Here is a 6402-nt window from a genome sequence, read left to right on the forward strand (position 1 = left end):
CTCTCCCAAGAATAAGACTCCTTGGGAACTGGACACTCTGTTGTTCTTCATTTTTTTATTTGTTTCTGTTTTTGTTTTTGTATTTGAAAAAGGACAAGAAAAAATATTTTGTGTGAAAGAAGAAGAACCAGTAGTGATAAAATGGCTGATTTTGAGTGTCAAAGAGAGAATTTATATGTCTCTTTCTTGTTACAACAAATGCAAAGCTGCCACAAAACACTCCACCCCTTATTTAAAGTGAGAGTTTCTGAATAAGAAAATCACCAGACAAAAAGCTATTTATGCCGCCTACAGAACACTGAGATGTTCCAAGTGTGCTTCATATCACTTATCAACAACAACATGCCTGCAGTTAACTCATGGTTCTGCTGATGTCTGAAAAGTCTGTTGTAGATTTTAGGGAAGAAAACAAAACAAAACAAAAAATATAAATAAACCCAAACTAAAATAAAACAAAAAAGCCAAATACCCTCCTCTGCAAAATGATGTTAAAAACGATTTACATACATTCATAGTAATATAGAGGATTCTACATATGATGATTACAAATAATTCTGAATTCCTGCTGGCATGGTAGAAACCTCTGAATGACATAAAGTAAGATTAAAAACTCAGTTAAAATGCAAATATGTTCTAGTACCACCCTGTTAGAGCTTCTGTTTCATTTCATCCAGGTGGGATGGAACAAATATTCCCTGCTGTGGGTCTGGTTTTGTCCTCCAGAGTCTGAAAGTTGCTTTTCTGTATTGATTTCTGGTGTTGTACAAGTTGAGAAAAAAGCACTGTGTTTTTCATATGATCAAATGTCCCTTTGCAGATTATCACTTTAAAAACTAATTTTTTAAGAAATAGTCTGACTACAGAACACATCTCAAATCTTTTCAATGCAAGCAGCGATCTTCTCACAAGTCATTTTACCCCACATCTGCTTTGAAGAGGATGCAGTGCTTGCTTCCTTTGCTAACAACATTGCAAGTAACAACATTGCAACATAGGAAGTTAACATTGCTTACTTGTTAATAACAGTATATTGCCAGCTTTGGGCAATATTTGGAAAAAAAATGAACTGGAAAAAATGAAAGAGATGAAAAATTGCAATTCCTTAGGTAATAACAATAAAATTCTGTGTTTTCAGCTATGTACATCTCTGTGTTACTATGAACAGAACAACAGTGCCTTATGTTAAAACAAATTGTCTTCAAAAAATTGTTACAGCTACTGTAAAGATCACAATACTTTCATATCATCCCATGTTAGAAGAAGAAGAAGAAGAAAAATTATACTAATTTCAAAACATTCTACAGAGAACTGAAATCGACAACACATTTTTAATAGAACCTCTCTGTATATATATGTATATTCTTAGATATATAAATTTATATATATATAAAATGAATCACAGCCTTACCTACAGTGAAAATCGTGAAGTCATATAAGAATGAAGTGAGATGAAGCCCTTACTCATAATGAGAATCAGATCATAAAAGGAAAGAAGGTGAAATCTGGAAGCTAGTTCCTACTCGAAAAACCACGACCATGAGGAAGGCTGTAAGTTTCTCTATGAATCAGCCAAACATCTGATCTCTGAGGATAATTAGCTGCCTGAAAATAAATGCATCTGGAATCTTTTTGTTGAATAAGAGGTAGGGAAAAAAATAGAAGCAACATAAATAAAGAAGCTCAGGAGCTTTTGTAGCTTTTGTTAGATGGCTGATATAAATGATTTCAAAATTCTTCAGTAAAAATTAGTGGCTACTGGACAGAAAACAAAGAAAATAAAAATTTTAGCAGCAGCTAGTAATATTTTGATCTATACAACGAAATTAACAATAAATTCCAGAACTACTGAAATAATAGTAAAATATTTTTTTTTTTAATGAAGTAAAAAGTAGAAAGTGGTGCAAATTAAATTGTTTATAGACTTTCTTATCACAGACATAACGACCAGCTGGAGTGCAGGCTTCCTGCAATACACAGATAGCATGGATGTTTTTTCACAAACTGACAAACAACAGGAAATACAAATCAAAGCTGAGACACCATTTCTAACTTGTACAAATACAGCAAAAGTAAAAGCTTAGTCCAATTTCCCTAGGCAAATTTGGTGTTCTTGCTCTCCATGTGCTCTGCAAATACTGTTTAAATGATGATGACAGTGACAGTTAAATGCAAAAGCTGTAGGAAATACAGTCTGAATGAGACCTTCAATTTGCTCCCACTGTAATATTTTTTTATGTATCATAGTTCTATCTTCTTTAAAGTATATAAAATTTGTTTTAATGAACTAAAAAAAAAAGAGAATACTTAGAAACACTTATATATTTTAACATATCTCTATACACATTGCAGGCAGAGGTTAGAAATACAGAAAGAAATAGCCCTTATATTGCAAGTTATTTAATTACTTCAAACTAAATGCAAGTGTCAGAGCTGCACCATTGCAATGATGTACTTTCCTGTAAAACCAAAAGCCTGAAGAACTGGGCTGTTTTGTTTGCCTACTTCAGTCTACAATGTGCATATTCAAATGCTTTTCTCATAGTGGAAGATTTTTGCACCCTTTAGAAAAATCAGAATCCTGACTGTGAAGTAGCTCTTCTTCTACTTTGGAACATTCAATGCTGTCTTAAGATACCGAAAACATCTGATAGCTACAATTGCCATGTTATAATTTTTATTTTAATTAGTATGTTCCTTAAAAAAAAAAAAAAAAAAAAGAAAAAGAAAGGAGTACAAAGCAAAACAAAACATGATTAAAAGGTTACAAGGTACTGCATTGTAAATAGAAATTTATACAGTTCTATAAAAAGAAAATTAAAATCAGTTCTGACCTGCTGAGAATATGAATGTTGTGTTCTGAGGTTTGCTCCTGCTGTGAATAGATTTTAAGGGAAAGGCAGTGCCAAACACCGAGCAGTTACATGTCTTTATAATGGAAACATATGACGGCATACAGAAAACACACAGAATCAGAGCTTAAACTACATTGTCACATTTTCCAAACAACATTAAAACAGACAAATCTAACAAGAAAGAATGCAAGAATTTTAGTGCTGCAGTGCTACTCAGAGAATAAGAGTACACTTAAAGAAAATCAGGCTCTTCCAATAGGATACCATGAACATGTCCAAGTGGTAACAAAACACTGGTTCCTCATCTCCTCCAGCTTTGCATCTCCTCTCAATCCTCAAAACTAACACTAGTTTCAGCCCCAGTGAGTGCATGGATAGACTTGAAGCCCCACTCATGTGCACAAAGACATTCTTTGGGCTGAAACTGAACTTTTTCCCATCCACAGGACATATGTAGAAGTACCATGTTTTGGTACTGCACCCCTGAGGACAGGGAGGCTCTTGCAAGTATCCTGAGTGCTGAGTAGTTACGGCATGCGACGATGAGTCTCTACAATGCAGGGTGCCTGCACCACTGTGGGGACAGATGTCCACTGGGACTGGGTGGGTTAAGCTTCACGGCATAACACCTCCACAGCAGAATGAAAGAAGGACAAGGTGGCACAGAGCTTTTCAGTGTGAAAAGTGTTTTCAGCAGAAACAGGATGAAAGCTGGGCTGTAGTGAACCAAAAACGTGTTGAAATTCAACCCAAGAAAGCAAAATTTAAAGGAAACTGTATTTGCAGCCAGGCTAAAATCAATTTCTTTGGCACATGTCCCTTATGTAGCATATCCAGAGATCAGTTCCCACTCTTGGAGAACAGCAGACTCAGGTGTTGCATAGCAGCATGAGCTGGGAAGGGCTTTTTGGGGTTTTGCTTCTGTGGAGACCCAGGAAGTCACAGCTCCTTCCCTGGCCTCCCAGCGTGGAGTGCCACTAACTGAATGTGGCCCTGCTTTTCAGGCACAATCCAGTCCCTTCTTCATTCACACACACACACACAAAAAAGTGATTTCCTTTTAGATCTTACTTAGATATTTAGATCTTAGATCAAGTAGATACTTGTTCTCTCCTAACAAAATACTTACTTCAGTCTACAGCTAAGACCATTGATTTCTTAGACGTTTTGATTGCTAACCTGTTAGCAAGATGTCAGCCTTCCAGCCCTGTGCAGCTGAATGTTTAGATGTGAAATCTGGCCTTTCCATTCAACTTCTCTGATGGCAGCTCTTCAGTCTGAACGTGCAGAGACCCAGACTCATCCGGATGCAAACGAAGTCATAGTGTAACAGATTCATCTTGGCACAGGGGCTCCTTGGGGTGAGCCATCTATTGGAGGGGGCAGTCCTTAAGGGATGGGATTGGACAATAAGTCTTCCCTGCTACTGATCGTTAAAACCAAGGAAGTCCATCAGAGCAGGGCTGCCAACCATCAGCCTTTTCCATTGAAACTTACAGAGCAGAAGCACTGGTTATTGGGTACCATCCTTCTGTATTTCAGACCCTCAGCAGCAGATGTTTGATAAGAGCCTCTCTCGGTCCTCTCCACATACCCCATGCAACCCACCCATCCCCCAGGCACGACCCCATAAATGTCACTGCCAACATGTGACTCTGCTGCCTGTTGCAGCTCCCACATCAGAGAGGTTTGCTCTGTCTGCACCTGACATCAGCTACAGCTAGACCGTGAACTAACTTGCCACTTTTTTACTTACTGTCCCCCTAATTTACATACTATTACATCTATTTCCTTATACAGATGCAAATATTGCTGGTGGCAGGAAGTCTGGATATAGCTCAACATTTCATCTAATTCATTAATTTTCTTTCTTACAGTCCCTTCAGTCCTTAGTACTATGAAGATTTTCTTTTCTCCCTTAAAATGTTTTGTTTTATTTATTTATTTTTTTTTTCTTGAGGAAACAGAAATGTTGTCAGTCCAGTGGCAGGGAACAACAGACATCTGTTCCATTTTGCTGGCCTCTTCTTTTAATCTCCCCTAAAATTGCACACTCTTTGCTGCCTTATATTTCCTCCCATTTTTTTTCCATAACCGCCAGCCACTACTAAATGATGGCAAGCAGCCAAGTTTGAACATGCTTTGTATTAATTTTTATTCCTTTCATCTGATTAGCAGACCTTCTGGGAAGAAAGTGAAGAGGAAATTTTGCTCATGCCGGAATTTTCAGAAGAGTATTTACCGTAGGTAATGACTTTTTTTAGGATTTCTGACATACTGAAGAGAAAATTATGTCCTTAGGTCCAGCGGCACTGCAAGTGTTGCCTCTCTGATCATCTGATGTTTAAAAAGAAATATAAGTCAAATATGTATCAATCCACAGCTACCAATTGTTCATCCCAAAGAACATCATGGCATGTATTGTCCTGGTTTCAGCTGGGATAAAGTTAATTTTCCTCCTAGTATCGGGTGTGTACAAGGAGCTGGGAGGGGACACAGGCAGGACAGCTGGCCCAGATTGGCCAAAGGGATGTCCCATGCCATGTGGTGTCACGGTCAGCAATAAACTGGGGGGTTGGCTGGTAGGGCTGCCCTTGCCTGGGGACTGGCTGGGCATTGGTCAGCTGGTGGTGAGCAAATGTGCTGTACATCACTTGTCATTTTTATTATATTATTGTACCCATTCCACTCTCAATCAATTGAGAGTACTGTAATTGCAAAACCTTTAGCAGCTGAGTCTTTCAAGCTTTGAGGAATACTCTCAGTTTGGTCCTGACATGCATTCAGGTGGTATTTCCATGGATTAACCTGTGTTCCTAACTCAGTTTAAAAAGTCTTTGTGGACGGCAAGAGCTTGTGGCACCAGAGGAGAAGGCAACACCAGACTTCACTGTCAGCCATGAAATCATCTTTCTTACAGGCACTTCCCTGTGCTTAGGAGAGCTCTGCATCTTCCACATAAAGATTTTATTCCTTGTAGCAAATATTCAGGATGTACCTTGTTCTCAGCTAAGACAGTCAGACAACTCTATTTCAAAAAAGACTAACAAGGCAGAAGTAGGCATCCCTTAAATATTATCTCTGTCAACATCCATTAGGAAACAGCATTCGGTAAATGCTGGGCCTTTTTATAAGATTACTTTTGTTCTAAAATTTCTCTTAAGTATTATCAGGCTGTCACTTAATTTCTTCATTGGAAAGTGAGACTTTCCAATGAAAGAATGTTCTTCTTTTCATTCTACATCCCAGTACAACTACACTGATAACTAAATGCTAGATGGAGACACAAATATTCTTGAGAAGGTTCAGTTTTCAATGTCACTGAATTAATAAAGCCATTACCTTTCTAGCACTGATATGTAACTGATGGGGCAGTTATTGACAGGCAACATGTAATATGGCAACTGCTCCAATGCAATGGTCTGTGTCCTCTGACAGTCTCAGAACAGAGACATAAAAACAAACAAACAAAAAAGAACAACCCCCCCCAAACAACCAAACAACCAAACAAAAACACACAAGAAAAACCACCCCCTCTCAGTTGTAATTA

The 6402-nt window shown here is 37.9% G+C and overlaps 1 long non-coding RNA gene across 5 annotated transcripts in view; it reads right to left on the reverse strand.

Annotated features, from left to right (window-relative positions):
* LOC310889422 overlaps positions 1 to 1886 on the reverse strand; it is a 46326-nt gene extending 44440 nt beyond the window's left edge. For all 5 annotated transcript variants that reach the window (XR_014576552.1, XR_014576553.1, XR_014576554.1 and 2 more), the window contains exon 1: positions 1409 to 1886. This is a non-coding gene — a long non-coding RNA (uncharacterized lncRNA). The remainder of the gene's footprint in view (positions 1 to 1408) is intronic.
* Positions 1887 to 6402: the final 4516 nt, after the last annotated feature.

Source organism: Anser anser (assembly GCF_964211835.1).
Source record: "Anser anser genome assembly, chromosome: Z".
NCBI lineage: Eukaryota > Metazoa > Chordata > Aves > Anseriformes > Anatidae > Anser > Anser anser.